The 18,177-nt window shown below is 37.7% G+C and overlaps 1 protein-coding gene and 1 long non-coding RNA gene across 3 annotated transcripts in view; one reads left to right on the top strand and one right to left on the bottom strand.

The window, feature by feature from the left end:
* The window catches only part of LOC133227552 (uncharacterized), a 109,455-nt gene extending 91,967 nt beyond the window's left edge, over nt 1-17,488 (bottom strand). For both annotated transcript variants that reach the window (XR_009729864.1, XR_009729863.1), the window contains exon 1: nt 17,340-17,488. This is a non-coding gene — a long non-coding RNA (uncharacterized LOC133227552). The remainder of the gene's footprint in view (nt 1-17,339) is intronic.
* A 297-nt stretch (nt 17,489-17,785) lies between these two features.
* The window catches only part of LOC133227550 (fibrous sheath CABYR-binding protein-like), a 513,720-nt gene continuing 513,328 nt past the window's right edge, over nt 17,786-18,177 (top strand). The window contains exon 1 of the mRNA XM_061382151.1: nt 17,786-18,163. The gene's annotated coding sequence lies outside the window, so the exon portion shown is untranslated. The remainder of the gene's footprint in view (nt 18,164-18,177) is intronic.

Below are 18,177 nucleotides of genomic sequence, written 5' to 3'. Positions count from 1 at the left end.
ATTTTCCTTTCTGTTACAAGGGCAACAATACCTGTATTGAGAGGCCTCCACTGGATTGAAAATATAATGATCTAATAGTTGCAGATCATTCAAGGATCATTTTGGCAACATTATAATTCTAGGCAGACTTTCCTCTCCAGTTTAGCATCATTTTGAACTTCTGCTGACATTCCTTTAATTGTTCTTTATCAAAGAATTGCTGACAAGTTATGAAATAATTTTTTTAGTCTGAGAAAAACTTAATTACAAAAATAAGCCCCTGCCATCAATAAACCAAGTATTTTATCAACTCAGTTTTCAATAATATGCCTGTCTTCTTATTTTCCTTTTAATTTGTATCATGATTGGTAATGCTTAATTTAAACAAGTCAATTTAGAGAATAGGTCTAATATTGTTACCTGTTGATCTTAACTCTAAAATGAGCTAAAAATTCAGTTTTTCTTCCAAGGCAGTATAAGTCAGGAAAATACATTAAAGTAGTACTTTAATTTAATGAGGGTTTTAGTGTGAACCTACATGTTGCTGATTGCTGTTCATTAAGTGTAAATGAAATAAATTTCTTTAGATTCAGGTAAATAAGGTCAAAAAAGGTGAATTTTGCTTTTTTCCACTTCTCAGAATACTTTAAACGTGATTTAGTGTATTTAAATAATTTCTATGATACAGGGCCAATGCTATTGGAAGTGTTATTTCCCAGTTGTACAAAACAGTATTTAAAGTAAAACAACAAAAATCATTTTGAAGGGCAGTTTTAAGTATTTACTTTGCTTCAAAAATTTCTCAGTTATTATTAAAAAAAATCGGACAAGCAAACATAGGATGTCACAGAGCAGGCTATATCCTACCTTAGACACTGTGTAAAAAAAATAACTACTAGCCTGGCAGAAAAGAAATGCTATGAGATCATCATAAAAAAGAAAGAAAAATAATTGTTTAAAGACGCATGTTCATGTATGGCGAAACCAATACAATATTGTAAAGTAAAAAAATAATAATAAATAAAAGAACTAAAAAGTTACACAAGTTTAATGTTTCATATATTTAGATGTCATTCAGAAACCTATTTTTTTATTGTGATATTTTTATTGTAGTTTTCCACCTGATGCGAAGAGCTGACTCATTTGAAAAGACCCTGATGCTGGGAAAGATTGAGGGCAGGAAGAGAAGGGGATGACAGAGGATGAGATGGTTGGATGGCATCACTGACTCAATGGGCATGGGTTTGGGTGGACTCCAGGAGTTGGTGGTGGACAGGGAGGCCTGGCGTGCTGTGGTTCATGGGGTCTCAAAGAGTCAGACACGACTGAGCGACTGAACTGAAACTGATTGTAGTTTTCCACTGAAAATAGCTAGATCATTAGAAAAATATAAAGTTAGGACAGAATGAAAGATGGATTATGTTTATAGATTCAATTATGAGCTAAGATACATAGGATTGAAGAGCAAAAATAATTACTAAATTTAGCATATGATTTTAGAGTTAAGAGATCTTATTAAATGGTCTTATTTGACATTCAAAATGACCCTGTCTGATGGTCACAGATCTCATTCTCTTTTACTGATGAAAAATAGGGGAGAAATCATCTGAAATCATGTAGCCAATAATTATTAAGAGTCTGGACTTAATATCAGGTCTCCTGAATTTAGATCCAGTCTTTCATATATGAAGGGAAAATTTCAGCCACTAAAAATATGAATGTGTAAATAAATACCACTGCAGTTTTGAATGTTATGTAGTCAAATTATGGGGGCTTCCCTGGTGGCTCAGCAGTAAAGAATCACCTCCCAATGCAGGAGACATGGGTTTGATTCCTGGGTCAGGAAGATCCCCTGGAGAAAGAAATGGCAACCCACTCCAGTACTCTTGCTTGGGAAAATCCATGGACAGATGAGCCTGGCAGGCTATAGTCCACAGGGTCATAAAAGAGTTGGATATAACTGAGAGACTAAACAACAATTCAAATCATGAGTGAAGCCGAGAATGTGTTGCTGTTATTGCTTGGTTCTTTTTATTAGTTTTCTTCATTCCAGTAGCAGGTTCTCTTGCAATGTTTGGTCACCATGATTCTTGCAGCATTCAGAAGTCAGCCTGAGTGTTACCAATAATTTCACTGTGATTATACAAATTACAACTTCTATTTGTTTACATTCTGATTTGAAAAAAAAAAATAGGAGGTAATTAATTAATTTTTCAGGTACCTATAATTGTTTAACTCTACTCTTTTGGGTTTTGCCCAGTTTTACCATGGAGAGAGGAGTTCACTTCATTGTTGTTCAGTTATGTCAACTCTGTGTGACCCCATGGAATGCAGCATGCCAGGTTTCCTTGTTCTTCACTATCTTCCAGAACATGCTCAAACTCATGTCCATTGAGTCGATGATGCCATTCAATCATCTTGTCCTTTGTCATCCCCTTCTCCTTCTGCCTTCAATATTTCCCAGCTTCATGGTCTTTTCTAATGTGTCAGCTCTTCACATCAGGTGGCCAAAGTGTTGGAGCTTCAGCATCAGTCCTTCCAATAAATATTCAGTATTGATTCCCTTTAGGATTGACTGGTTTGATCTTCTTGCAGTCCAAGGGACTCTCAAGAGCCTTCTTCAACACCACAGTTCAAAAGCATCAATTCTTCAGCGCTTAGCTTTCTTTATAGTCCAACTCTCACATCCATACATGACTACTAGAAAAACCATAGCTTTGACTAGACGGACCTTTGTTGGCTAAGTAATGTCTCAGCTTTTTAATATGTGGTCTAGGTTTGTCATGGCTTTTCTTCCAAGGAGCAAACATCTTTTAATTTCATGGCTGCAGTCACCATCTGCAGTGATTTTGGAGCCCAAGAAAATAAAGTCTGTCACTGTTTCCACTGTTTCCCCATCTATTTGCCAATAAGTGAGCGGACTGGATGATGCCATGATCTTCATTTTCTGAATGTTTAGTTATTTCAGCTTTTTCACTCTTCTCTTTCAGTTTCATCAAAAGGCTCTTTAATTCCTCTTCTCTTTCTGCCATAAGAGTAGTGTCATCTGCATATCTGAGGTTATTGATATTTCTCCCAGCAATATTGATCTCCTCATAACAGCCAAACAATTCTCCAGACACCAGCTGTGTCTCCTATAATCAAACACCATTTACCTGAGCTACATGGAGACTGCATCATACTCTACAAGTAAGAGGATCAGCCTTAGGACACTGCTCTCCTCCACATATCTGAGACACCAGTCACAAGCCCAAGGTATCACCTGTACTTCTACCTGACTGGCTGTACGTCACAGGTTCCCATAAATTCCTTTTTGAGTTCTATTACTTGCTAGGGTAGCTGACAGAACTCAGGAAACCCACTGACTCACTTGGCTACCAGTTTTCTAATAAAAGGATATAACTTGGGATGTGCCAGACATGTAGGGCAAGGTATGAGGAAGGGCAGGAACTTCTACAACTTCTGAAAGCATCACTCTCCCAATGTGTTCACCAGCCCAGAAGCTCTTACACAGTCATTCTGGATGTTCATGAAGGCTTCCCGACTAACCATGTTTGAGTAAATCACTGGCCTTCAGTGACTACTTTAATTTCTAGCCCCTTTCCCTCCTCCAGATATCCTCAAGTGGGACTAAATGTTCCAACTCTCTAACCACAATGTTGGTTCTCCAGACCACCAGCCTCCACCTTTTGATGCATTCAAAAGTCACCTCATTAATTTAAACCCAGTTGTGGCAGAAAGGGGCTTGCACCCATTTCACCTTTATGGCTCTGGAGTTTTCTAGGAATTGAGGACAAAAGACTAAATATTATAAGAAAAAATGCTACCACTGCTCTTGTTCTCAAGAACTTCCTCTTGTACCATTATCTCTACATGGCATGACAAACATTTGTTTTCCAGACACTGGTTTTTCCTATCTCCCTGTAAATTGTATTCCTCCCCTTTATAGTCCCAGACCCACACATTTTCTCCCTAGCTCAGGATGGCACATAAGCCTCAGTCACCTGTCTTGAGTCCTCTAAAGTTTTTGTGAGGTTCCATATACACAAAATCACATTTGTTTTTCTTATGTCAACTTAATTATTAGACCAAATTAACCATCATGAGAAGAGGAAAAATTTTCCTCTTTAACAGTGCTAATGTAAAATTTCTTAGCTGTACTATAATTATTTAAGTGGTTATAACTAGCAGAAATTTGGTGAATGTTACAGAGTAATCAATGTACTATTTCTGGAATTTGCAATAATTTCATAATTATTCCAAAACAAATTTTTAAAAATTTATCAAATGTAAGATAATACTTATTTTTCTGGGGTTGCCCTTTTACACAGTACATAAGCCAGCTAAAATGATGTAATCTGAAATGTAACAAATATATCAGCTTAGATGATTATATATGCCAAGTACTACACAAAAATTAGTTATGTATTATAAAATTTCCTAAGTATTCTTTTATCCATTGATGAATAAAATATTTACTCATAAGCTAAGTCTGAAAGAGAGTAATTTGTTCAGTCTTTCTTTAATGAACATTAATTGAAAGCTTATCAAGTGCTTAGAGTTTATTTGATAACCATTACCTGGACTACTTTTGGAGTGATGAAATAGGTATATAAAGAAACTATAGCAGGGAAATTAGAAAAATGGAGAACTGGAAAGAGTAGTCCTAAATTTTCAGTATAAGTAGTTATCACAAAGGCCACATGGACACCTGAACTGCTACGTGTCAACAAAAATCACAAAGATTAGACTGCTCACTCATAGGGTATAGCCTTATTATAAATTTCATTGCATTTTTATGCTTGAATTTTTCATATTAGCTTAATGGAAAGCAGGAACATAATAAATATTTTTTAACTATGTCTTCTTATTCTTTTCCAGCGCAGTGACTGTAGCCCACCAAGCTCCTCTGTCTATGGGATTCTCCAGGCAAGGATACTGGAGTGGGTTGTCATTTCCGCCTTCAGGGGATCTTTTAAACCCAGGGACTGAACCCAAGTCTCCTCCACTGCAGGCAGATTCTTTACATCTGAGCCACTAGGGAATCCCATTCATTTAATAAGAATATTCAAATGGTCCCCACTACTATTAAAATCTTGGAAGCTTTATCATTATTTGAGAATGTTATTCTTTTCCCTTTGTTGCCTGGATCAACTATTTGCATTTCTAGATTCTTTGATTTTATAAATCTCTCTCTCATCACTTTTGAGATGAAGCTTTTCTATCCCAGAAAAACTTATTTTTTAAAAATAGATTTATCTGTTTAAAAAATACAATTACAATCATGAATATATTAGAGAAGTTTGTTTTTTATTCAAACTAGTTTAACAGAAGAGGGCTTTTTTTATGTAATGGACTTGATTCTCAAGAACAGTTTTTTTTCCAGTAACTGTATAATATAAAACATGCAAAATAAGTACTGCTAAAAATAACATGTGATATTTAGGGAAAATGAAACATTTTTGCAAGTATAATTACAGAGATTGCTTTGCTCCTTTTATGTTTTTGTTTTCTTCCACTTGTTTTGCCTTGAGTTAGAAAAAATGCTTTTGATAATATTCCTTTTGTAGTGTTTTGAAAGTCTTTGGAGAGACAGGAATGTTACACTTGTGAAATCATTTATAGGGAAACTAGTATGTGGACTGTAATAGCGCTGCACCCATTTGCATTTTATTTTTCTGACCAGTGTTCCTGAATTCAGCACAATATAATTATAGTGACTGCCAAAACGAACACTAGCTCAATAGAAATAAGAAAATGGGCCTAGTCTTGCTTCTGAAAAGTAATTACATAGCAGCATCAAGAAACTAAGAATCATCATGTAAAAATTACTAAATAGAAATACTGGAAAATTCTATGGCAGGACATAAAGACTATTTTAAATATCTTGCTAAAAGAGGTCAACAAAAACTATTCCACATAATGTGTTTGAAATATCTAAGTCTCTCTGGATTGCTTTTTTCCATTGTGTGCTGGCTTTCTTAGAAGGCCAATTTTGGTCTGACACGGAGAGATAGAAGAAACATTTTTTAAAGTGTTTCTTAGTTTAGAAACCCTGACTCACAACCATTATATCCAAAACTAACCTTAGGATTATAGTTACTGCCTCCTCAAAATTAGTTTTCTCCAGCTATGCAGTTTTGCAGTTTCTAGTGCATAACTGAGTGCTTCTAGCATTGATACAAAAAACACTCTAGGGTTCCTAGGGCAGTTTTCAGCATTCATGGGAAAGGATTCCTGTTATTCTAGCAATTTACAGGTGAGGTGCAACCCACAATCTTATCATCTGCCACCTCAGAGGATCAGACATCTTCCCTGCTTTAAGATCCTGATGCTGGGAAAGACTGAGGGCAGGAGAAGGAAGCGACAGTGGATGAGATGGTTGGATGGCATTACTGACTCAGTGGACATGAGATTGAGCAAAGTCTAGGAGATAGTGAAGGACAGGGAAGCCTGGCATGCTGCAGTCCAAGGAGTCGCAAAAAGACAGACATGACTGAGCAACTAAACAACAACTGCTCTGCTTCTTCCTCTCCCTCAAGACAGACAGCCCTCAAGAGAACTCTTCACTCATGGGGCAACACTAGTCTGATAGATGTAAGATTTATTATTCAGTTCAGTTCAGTTCAGTCGCTCAGTCGTGTCCGACTCTTTGCAACCCCATGAATTACAGCATGCCAGGCCTCCCTGTCCATCACCAACTCCCGGAGTTCACTCAAATTCACGTCCATCTAGCCGGTGATGCCAACCAGCCATCTCATCTTCTGTCGTTCCCTTCTCCTCCTGCCCCCAATCCCTCCCAGCATCAAAGTCTTCCAATGCATCAACTCTTCACATGAGGTAGCCAAAGTACTGGAGTTTCAGCTTTAGCATCATTCCTTCCAAAGAACACCCGGGACTGATCTATTTTAGAATGGACTGGTTGGATCTCCTTGCAGTCCAAGGGACTCTGAAGAGTCTTCTCCAATACCACAGTTTAAAAGCATCAATTCTTCAGCATTCAGCTTTCTTCACAGTCCAACTCTCACATCCATACATGACCACTGGAAAAACTACAGCTTTGACTAAACGGACCTTTGTTGGCAAAGTAATGTCTCTGCTTTTGAATATGCTACCTAGGTTGGTCATAACTTTCCTTCCAAGGAGTAAGTGTCTTTTAATTTCATGGCTGCAGTCACCATCTGCAGTGATTTTGGAGCCGCAAAAAAATAAAGTCCGACACTTTCCATTTTTCCCCATCTATTTCCCATGAAGTGATGGGACCAGATGCCATGATCTTCATTTACTGCATGTTGAGTTTTAAGCCAACTTTTTCACTCTCCTCTTTCACTAAGAGGCTTTTTAGTTCCTCTTCACTGTCTGCCATAAGGTGTCATCTGCATATCTGAGATTATTGATATTTCTCCCACCAATCTTGATTCTAGCTTGTGCTTCTTCCAGCCCAGCGTTTCTCATGATGTACTCTGGATAGAAGTTAAACAAGCAGGGTGACAATATACAGCCTGACGTACTCCTTTTCCTATTTGGAACCAGTCTGTTGTTCCATGTCCAGTTCTAACTGTTGCTTCCTGACCTGCATATAGGTTTCTCGAGAGGTAGGTCAGGTGATCTGGTATTCCCATCTCTTTCAGAATTTTCCACAGTTTATTGTGATCCACACAGTCAAAGGCTTTGGCATAGTCTATAAAGCAGAAGTAGATGTTTTTCTGTAACTCTCTTGCTTTTTGATGATCCAGCAGATGTTGGCAATTTGATCTCTGGTTCCTCTGCCTTTTTTCAAACCAGCTTGAACATCTGGAAGTTCACGGTTCACATATTGCTGAAGCCTTGCTTGGAAAATTTTGACCATTACTTTACTAGTGTGTGAGATGAGTGTTAATTGTGCGGTAGTTTGAGCATTCTTTGGCATTTCCTTTCTTTGGGATTGAAATAAAAACTGCCCTTTTCCAGTCCTGTGGCCACTGCTGAGTGTTTCAAATTATTACTTACTACTTAATTAAGTATATGTGTTTACAAGGATAGTTTACTTCAAAAGTTAATTAAAAATATTAATGTAAATATTCCCACACTTTCAAAAATCACTCCAAACACAGTAGAAACCAAACCTTTTTGGGAATTAGACTGGGATTCTCACCAGTCATGTTCCTAACTCAGGGTCCTGACTGCCTAGTGTAGATATGGATCAAGACACTGGAAGTCCAATTTGCTTTTATTAGCATCATATTCAAATTAAGTCACAAATTCCATATGGACACATACAGAATTATTTCAGAAGTATATACAAATGAGAGATGCTGACTCCCTTCCACAGATCCAAAATGCCTTCTCCTAAAACGACTGGAACCAGACCATAACCACTTTAGAACCACTGCCTGCTGGAGCCTGGATAGTTTTGTTTGAGATGACTCAGTTGATGATGGATTTCCTTGGAGGCTCAGTGGTAAAGAATCTGCCTGCCGATGCAGGCGACATGGGTTCAGTCTCCAGGTTGGAAAGATGCCCTGGGGAAGGAAATGGTTACCCACTCCAGTATCCTTCCCTAAGAAATCCCATGGACAGAGGAGCTTGACAGGGGGTCACAAAAGAGTCAGATATGACTTAGCGACTAAACAACAACAGCTGATGATACCTTCAGAAAGGGATAAAAGAAAACAAAAACCCTCCATAACTTTCTTTTTGTATTAATTGTTGACCATTTTTTAACTATATAACTTAGAATGGACAGAATTGAAACATTCTCTATTTCTTTTTCAGTAATATCATCAAAGAGCTGTATGTTATTCAAGAAAAAAATTGTCTGCTTCATCAAATACTTGATGTATGGCAAAACCATACAATATTGTAAAGTAATTAGCCTCCAATTAAAATAAATAAATTTATATTAAAAAAAAGAATTGCTGTATGGAATTTTTTCTCTAGAAAAGCATTTATGCTATTTAAATTTTTAAATTTATTGACATAAACATATATAATATGCTCCCACGATTTTATCTAGTTACTCTGTCTTTACTTTTTGATTTTTTAAGGTTATGTGTACTTATAAGTGATCAAATTTGCCAGTATTTCTTTTGTTTGTTTCCCAAAAGACTAATATTGAGTTTTACTGAATATGAAAGTTTTTTATTCTATTTAAAATTATTATTTTTTGTCTTTTAGGATTTCTCTTGCCTTGAGTTTATTATATAAAATAGGCTTTCATAGAATAAATCTTGTTTTAGCATTAGCCATTTTTTATTTATATATTTTCCTGTTATACTACTCATATCACATATTTTTGTTCTTAAAAATGATAATTTAAATTTTCTTCTTATTCAATAACTATTTAGAATAGTGTATTTTAATTAATGGTGAAGCATAATTTTGTGTAGCATTTTGCATTTTTAAAATGTATTAAGTAAAATTAGGCTTTTTCTTTTAAAATTACTTGACAGTTCTTTTAAGACTATGTACACAGAAACTATCTACTAGTGTTTCTATACATGCTTCAGAAGAGTGTAAATGCTGAACTTGTGAGTGTATGGTTCAATATACATTCATTAGATCAAGATTTACAGTTATGTCAAACTTCTTATTCCTATTCTTTTGTTATTGTTTTTTCTTTTCTGAAAGAAGTTCAGTGTCTTCAATTTTATAGTGACTTTTTTGCTGTAATACATATCTAGTTACATGTATAAAGACCCATGAATATTATGGATTTTATCTCAAAATAACTGTCTTAGTTTGCTTGACCTATCATAATAAAATACCATGGACTGGGCAGATTAAGGGGCTTTTCAGGTGGTACTAGTGGTAAAGAACCTACCTGTAAATGCAGGAGACATAAAAGACATGTGTTCAATTCATGAGTCAGGAATGTCCCCTGGAGGAGGGCATGGCAACTCACTCCAGTATTCTTGACTGGAGAATCCCACAGACAGACAGGTTACCAGGCTATGGGCCCTAAGGTCGCAAAAATTCAGACATGACTGAAGCAACTTAGCATGCATGCATGCACATCCAGATTAAACAATATAAATTTCTCTCTCACACATCTACAGGCTGGCCAGTCCAAAATCCAAGTGCCATCAAGATAGGGTTCATTCTGAGGCCTCTTCTCTTGGCTTGGAGGCAGTTTCCATCTCATAATGTGGTAACATGACCCCTCTTTAGTGTGTGAGTGGAAAGACAAAGACTATACTCTTGGGGTCTCTTCTTAGAAGGGAACTAATCCTAAAATCTAGAAGGATCCCACTCTCATGACCTCATAAACTCTAATTACCTCCTAGCAGTCTTATCTCCAAATACCATCACACCAGGGATAAGGGCTTCTACACCTGAACTTGATAACACAAGAATTTAGTTCATAACAATAATCTGAACTGTCCTCTGTTGTATTAAAGTTTTTTCTTAAATTCTTTTTTATCTGACAACATTAATATAGCTGTCTGCTTGCTAGCCTGAAACCTTTTAACTTCATTTTCAACTTTTCTGTATATCTATTAATATAATTTAGTGAATCATTTGCAAAAATGCATATGGTTGAATTCATTTCCATAAACCTTTTTACCTTTCACAACAGAAATTTAACATATTCAGATTTACTATATTGACTGATTCTTAGATTCATACCTATTGTATTAATTTATGTTCTATCAATTATATTTGTTTATTCTTATTTTTTCTACCTTTTCTGTATTTATTCTATTAGTTCCATGTCTAAGCTATAAGACAGCAACATGCATTCAGTTTATTTTTTCCAGGGCTTAGTCTTGAATCACAGACTCTCCTTCTGACTTTTTTTTTTTTTTTGGAATATAAATGTTTTACAATGTTGTGTTAGTTTATGCTGTACAATGAAGTCATTCAACCATATGCATACATATATCCATCCCTTCTTAAGACTCCCTCCCACCCCAACCCCATCCCATCCCTCTACATCACCACAGAGCACCAAGCTGAGCTTCCTGTGCTTTATAACACATTCCTACTAGCTATCTATTTTACACATGGTAGTGTATATATATATATCTATCCCAATCTCCCAATTTGTCCCAGTCTCCCCTCCCAATCTCTGTGTGTCCATATGTCCATTCTGCACATCTGTCTCTTACCCTGCCTCAGAATTAGGTAATTAAGATGGAAAGACAACCCTCAGAATGGGAGAAAATATTTGCAAACAAAGCAACAAAGGATTAACCTCCAAAATATATAAAACAGCTCATGGAGATCAACATCAAAAAAGCAACCCAATCAAAAAATGGGGGAAAGACCTAAATATACATCTCTCCCTAATGACTTCTTACAAATATTTCTTGCACTTTCTCTTCCTTTATCTCTTAGAGATATGTGGTTTCCAGATATTTTTCAAGCCTGGTTGAAACATATCTTCATTTTTCGGGTTCATTCCTTAGGGTTCTATTCTCTGGGTTTCCATGTCATTTCATTTCTCTTTGGTTGTAAAAATAGAGTCAAGGCAAAAGCTTAGTTTTATAATTCTGGGACAGTCACAGTACATCAGGAACAGATATGGTTACATGGTGTTACACCTGGTATCAAAAAATATTATATTATTTTTTTACTCAAAAAAAGAGTTTAAGCCAATTTGGGGTGGGGGGAAATGTCATGATTGATCATGTGTCCTGGGTACAGCGTATAGCAGAACCTGCCAAATGTTTTCAATTTAGCATTTAAGTTTTGCTAAATGTTTGACATTTTATTGCAGTCTTCCATGACCTCTTGTTTTTTTAAATTGCAAAGCATTATAGACAGAAAGCACGCATTTTAGCAGTTTTCTTTGCTGACTTTCATCCAGTTCCTGGAAAAGTGCCTAGCAGATAGAGCTTAAAAAAAAAAAAAAAAAAAAAAAGATTTAATAAATAAATTGAAAGTTTTAAAAATACTAAAACTTAGTGAAGCTTAGGTAACTTTTCACATATTAAGGAAGAAAGCACATGTCAACTGTGATATCTCAGTATGAACTGCATTATTTCTTTGAGGTGTATTTAATGTGATTAATGCAAACATAATTAGTGGTACTATACTGATTTCTCTGTATTTATAATATAAGTTAAGAAAAAATTATTTGAAGGAAATTGATTATATATGTCCCCTGTGCTTCTTACAAGACTTTCTCCTGACATAAAGGAAAGTTAAAAATGCTGAAAATCTAGCATCCTTTTTGGCAATGATCACGTAGTTTTGATAAACTTGCATATTTTGATAAACTATAATTTCCATAATATTATAAAAGTTAAATGCCTATTTAAACATGCTGTATTTTTTCTCTTGAACTTCTTATTTTTAGAATTTTAAATAGAATACAAAATCTGAAAGTGGGTAATGTTTAGTATTGAAGGCAAAAGAAGAAGAGGGTGGTAGAAGATGATAGTTGAGTTGGATAGTATCACTGACTCAATGGACATGAGGTTGAGCAAACTCCAGAAGATAGTGAAGGACAGGGGAGCCTGGCGTGCTGCAGTCCATGGAGTCACAAAGAGTACGACATGACTTAGTTACTGAAAAACAACAACAAGCCTTGATTTATAACAAAACTAAATATGATGTTGAAGGATATTAATAGATTGCTTTAAAGGGCTCTATTGTGTTTTGCTTCAAAGTATTCTAAGATTTCCAGCTTAATGTTAAGGATCCTATTCTCTCTTGGATCAATGTAATCAGGATTTTGCTTATAATACTGCTAGGCAACTTTTTTATCATATGCCACCCCTGGTTTTCATGTTGTTAAATTCAATGATCAGTTCTCATCTTATTGTTGACAAAATTTGACATAGAAAATCAGCCCTACTATTTTTCACTTGACCTAATAAACTCAGAATCCCTTGAATGAACCTCTGCTTCACTGTTTGCTTCTTCTGGTGTCTTTTCTTCTTTCTCTTCTGCCCATCTTCCTAATATGGAAAGGGTCTATGTATGTATTTAAGTATGTATTTAAGTATGTATTTTCTCTTCTTCTCAATCTATACACACTCCCAGTCTAACGATGAGGAACTCCTTATCTCTAGCATCAACTCATCCCTCAAGCCTGTCCAATATATCCCATTCAACTACATACTTAGTATCTTATGTTATGGATCTAAAAGATACCTCAAATGTCCTGTGTAAAAACTACACTGATCTTGTTCAAACTTACACAACGTGGAAACTATTATCATTAATGGTAATATTGTCATGTCAAAAGTTCAGGTCAAGAACTCTAGAGTCTTTCTACACATGTCTTTTTCTCACAGCATCCATTCAACCAGTTAGAAATTCCTAAGAACTCTGTCTTCTGAACATATCTAGCAATTAATCACTTTATCCTACCAAGCCATCTGCTACCAGGGCTTCCCAATTGGCATGGTGGTCAAGAACCCACAGGAGATGCAAGAGATGCAGGTTCAATACCTAGTTCAGGAAGATACCCTGGACTAGGAAATATATTAACCCATAATAGGTTACTTATTGACACTTTTAACCAAATACATTAATTCTATCATTTTTGGAATAAATTAATATTTGTTCTCTAAGTCTAATATTTAATATTGCAAATATCAATAGATATCCACAAAGAAGTTTTCTGTGATCTGCAAACATTTTAAAGAGTGTATAGAAATACACTTTGCACAAAAATATGTAAATAAATTTTCTTTTTAGAGAATGTATGTCACTTCCTAAACTGGACATGGAACAACAGACTGGTTCCAAATTGGGAAAGGAATACGTCAAGGCTGTATATTGTCACCTTGATATTTAACTTATATGCAGAGTACATCATGAGAAATGCTGGACTGAATGAAGTACAAGCTGGAATCAAGATTGCGAGCAGAAATATCAATAATCTCAGATATGCAGATGACACCACCCTTATGACAGAAAGCAAAGAAGAACTAAAAAGCCTCTCGGAAGTGAAAGAGGAGAGTGAAAATGTTGACTTAAAACTCAACGTTCAAAAAACTAAGATCATGGTATCCAGCCCCATCATTTTATGGCAAACAGATGGGGAAACAATGGAAACAGGACAGACTTTATTTTGGGGAGCTCCAAAATCACTGCAGATGGTGACTGCAGCCATGATATTAAAAGACATTTGTTCCTTGGAAGAAAAGCTATGACCAACATAGACATCATATTAAAGAGCAGAGACATTACTTTGCCAACAAAGGTCCATCTAGTCAAGGCTATGGTTTTTCCAGTGGTCATGTATGGATGTGAAAGTTGGACCATAAAGAAAGCTGAGTGTCAAAGAATTGATGCTTTTGAACTATGGTGTTGGAGAAGGCTCTTGAGAGTCCCTTGGACTTCAAGGGGATCCAACCAGTCCTAAAGGAAATCAGTCCTGAATATTCACTGGAAGGACTGTTGCTGAAGCTGAAACTCCAATATTTTGGGCACCTGATGCAAAGAACTCACTCATTTGAAAAGACCCTGATGCTGGGAAAGAGTGAAGGCAGGAGAAGGGGATGACAGAGGATGAGATGTTTGGATGACATTCCTGACTCAACGGACATGAGTTTGAGTAAACCCTGGGAGTTAGTGATACACAGGGAGACCTGGCGTGCTTGCAGTCCAAGAGGTTGCAAAGAGTCAGACACTACTGAGCGACTGACTTGAATGAGTATTGACTTTTGTAGCTATTCTTTCTTCAGTTTCTGAACAAAAATATTCCCAAGATAAATTTTTATCTTGACCTCAAAAAAATTATGCTTAATACATCCATGTGTGGGAGGAAACATTTTGTCAAATTCTGGAAAGCTGCTAATGTGAGGCAATAATCATTTTTCTTATTGAAAATAAATAAGTTTTCTGGTTTCATATGGAGTTTATGTCTGTAACAGCTGCCTCTGGACTCATGAATCATGAAAGGTAAAAACAAGAGAACATATGGTGGCCTTTGCATATTTTCTCCAGAGAGTTCATTTTGAAGTTTTTCAGAATTTGTCTTAAAATCTGACAGTATTACTAATCTAATTTCCATGGAGAAAGAAAAACATCCTCATTTATACTTCTTTTTAGAAATTAGAGAGGAAAATTGCAAGTAAATTTTGGTGTTGTATATATGTATACATCAGTTCACTTCAGTTCAGTCGCTCAGTCAGTGTCTGACTCTGAGACCCCATGGACTGCAGCACAACAGGCGTCCCTGTCCATCACCAACTCCCGGAGCTTTCTCAAATTCATGTCCATCGAGTCGGTGATGCCATCCAAGCATCTCATTCTCTGCCATCCCCTTATCCTCCTGCCTTCAATCTTTCCCAGCATCAGGGTCTTTTCTAATAAGTCAGCTCTTTGCATCAGGTGGCCAAAGTTTTGGAGCTTCAACTTCAGCTATCAGTCCTTCCAACGAATATTCTGGGTTGATTTCCTTTAATATTCTTTATAATCCAGCTCAAATTTTATCTCCTTGAAGCCTACAGAGCAGTAATCTCTTCCAACAATGGAAGTGGTATGACATTTTTATATATTTGTTTTATACATTCATTCATTCATCCTACATTCTGGTTACTATTGTAGAGAGTGGGGATACAGATTGAACAAAATGAAGATGCACTTTAGGCAAATCGTAAACAAGTAACCATTTGCATCAGTCTCTAAGGGGTATAAGAGGAAAGCTGCGGCTGCAGCTGCTAAGTCACTTCAGTCGTGTCCGACTCTGTGTGACTCCACAGACGGCAGCCCACCAGGATCCCCCATCCCTGGGATTCTCCATGCAAAACACTGGAGTGGTTTGCCATTTTCTTCTCCAAGGCGTGAAAGTGAAAAGTAAAAGTGAAGTTGCTCAGTCGTGTCCAACTCTTAGCCACTCCATGAACCACAGCCTACCAGGCTCCTCCATCCATGGGATCCTCCAGGCAAGAGTACTGGAGTAGGGTGCCATTGCCTTCTCCTAAGAGGAGAGCAAGCATGGAGTATATGTGCAAGGGGCTTCCCAAGTGGCTCAGTGGTAAAGAATCTGCTTGCCGATGCAGAGATGTGGGTTCCACCCCTGTCTGGAAGACCACTTGGTGAAGGAAATGCCAACCATTCTTTTTTTTTTTTTTTTAAATACCAATCTTTTTTAGAAAATGGGTCAACCACTTTCTTCTTGGCTCCCTTTTTACCTCCTTTCGTAAGGCGCTTATTCTTGCCGACCGCCATGGTGCCGCTCAGAGAGCCAAAAGCGCCAACCATTCTTGTATTCTTCCCTGGGGAATCCCATGGACAGAGGGCTACAAGAAGATATGACTTAGAGACTAAAAGTCAGATATGACTTAGAGACTAAATGAAACTAAATGACATCACAAGTGGATAAGAACACTATTTTCTGTTGGGTAGCCTACAAAGGCCTTTCTGCTCAGGTGTCTTTTCTCAACTATTTATGGACTTATCACATGCTTGTCACACAGTATTTATGGTTAATATTTCTTTATACATCCTACAGAGTTCCAGCTCTTCCATGGATTGTCTGTATCTGTTCACACACATATGCAATGTTTCCTTCCACAGAGAGGAAACAGCACTGCTGGGTTCTCTTTTTTTTCCTCCTACCATGGCATATATTCAGTTTAGGATAATGATCCTGCTTAAGCTTAGCTCTGGGCTTCCTGGCTCAGCTAGTAAAGAATCTTCCTCCAATGCAGGAGACCCCAGTTTGATATCTGAGTTGGGAAGATTCCCTGGAGAATCCATAGGCTACTCACTCAAGTATTCATAAGCTTCCCTGGTGGCCCAGATGGTAACAAATCCTCCTGCAATGAATGCAGGAGACCTCAGTTTGATCCCTGGATTGGGAAGAACCCCTGGAGGAGGGCATGGCAACCCATTCTAGTATTCTTGCTAGAAAATCCCCATGGACAGAGGAGTCTAGCAGGCTACCTATCACAAAGATCAGATAGGACTGTGCCACTAAACACAGCACAACAGAAGCTTAGCTCTCTTCTTTCCTCCTCTCTTTTTCTTGGGAGCCAGCTTCCAAAAGAGCCGGGGAGGTAGAAAGGCTCTAAACTGTTACTGAGTGACTCGGTCCATATCTAGGATCTGTTACTGGGAAGACCATCAGTCCACATACTTAAGCCACAGTGTTAAACGCTGACTTTTATTTTATTCCCATTGACTTTAATATTTTATTCTCATTTGCTTAACTCACTTCTTTTATTTCTTTATTCATTTGAAATCCAATGAGGAAAAGGGAGGTTATTTGAAGCACCATATTTAAGAATTATGAAGAAAGGATAGGGGAAAAAAATTATCGAGAAAAAAAAAAAATTATCTAGAAGAAACAGAGATGAATGAGGAAACCATCAAGGAATTTAAACAGCAGAAGCTCATTTGACAAAAGGAGAATCAACCATTTAATTAAACATCTCTGAAATACTGAGTAAAGTGAGGAGATTAAAACTACATACCTGTGGAGCGGCCAACACAGAGTTCCTTTGTGACAGTGGAAGAAATGGTTTTAGTGGATGTGAGAAGCACACGCTGGCTGGAATGAGATGAAGAGTGACAGACAGTGAAGCCTGTGCTGATAGCATATGAGGATGACTGCCTCGTGACCGCAAAGACGGACGCGTCTGTGAAATGAAAGTGTAACGGCGCAAGCGCGAGGCTATTACCGCGAGACCATTAGCATGGGGGTTAAAGGTCGGGGGCTCAGGATTCCCTGGTGGCTCAGAGGTTAAAGCGTCTGCCTGGAATGCGGGAGACCTGGGTTCTATCCCTGGGTCGGGAAGATCCACTAGAGAAGGAAATGGCAACCCACTCCAGTACTATTGCCTGGAAAATCCCATGCAGAGAGGGAGAAACCTGGTAGGCTACAGTCCATGGGGTCGCAAAGAGTCATACACTACTGAGCGACTTCACTTACTTACTTAAAGGTCAGGAGACCGTTAGCCTGGTGGTTAAAGGTCTTCCTGCTCCACTGATGATTAGCCTAGCGGTGGTCCTCTTGGCAGAGTGCAGCAAGACGTGGCCGTGGGTCTTATTCCGTGGCCCTCCAGGCCCTTTGGCCTCAGCACCATTGGGTGAGCTGGGGGCCCAGGACAGGCTGAGGACCCAGAACAGGCTGAGGATTGTGTCTCACAGAACTCTGGAGCCCCCGTGAAGGCCGGAGCCTCCCTTACCACCACCCACCAGCCAGGTCCAGACCTGGAAGCAGCCGGGAACCTCACCCCCATCCCTGCTCTGGTTCCGGGAGTCCTCAGCAGCTGGAGGATATTACAGGATCATTAAGGTAAGAGCTTCAAC

Source organism: Bos javanicus, chromosome 16 (genome assembly GCF_032452875.1).
Source record: "Bos javanicus breed banteng chromosome 16, ARS-OSU_banteng_1.0, whole genome shotgun sequence".
Lineage (NCBI taxonomy): Eukaryota > Metazoa > Chordata > Mammalia > Artiodactyla > Bovidae > Bos > Bos javanicus.
The sequence above is the reverse complement of the archived record's forward strand: the minus strand, read 5'-3'. Positions and strand labels throughout refer to the sequence as shown.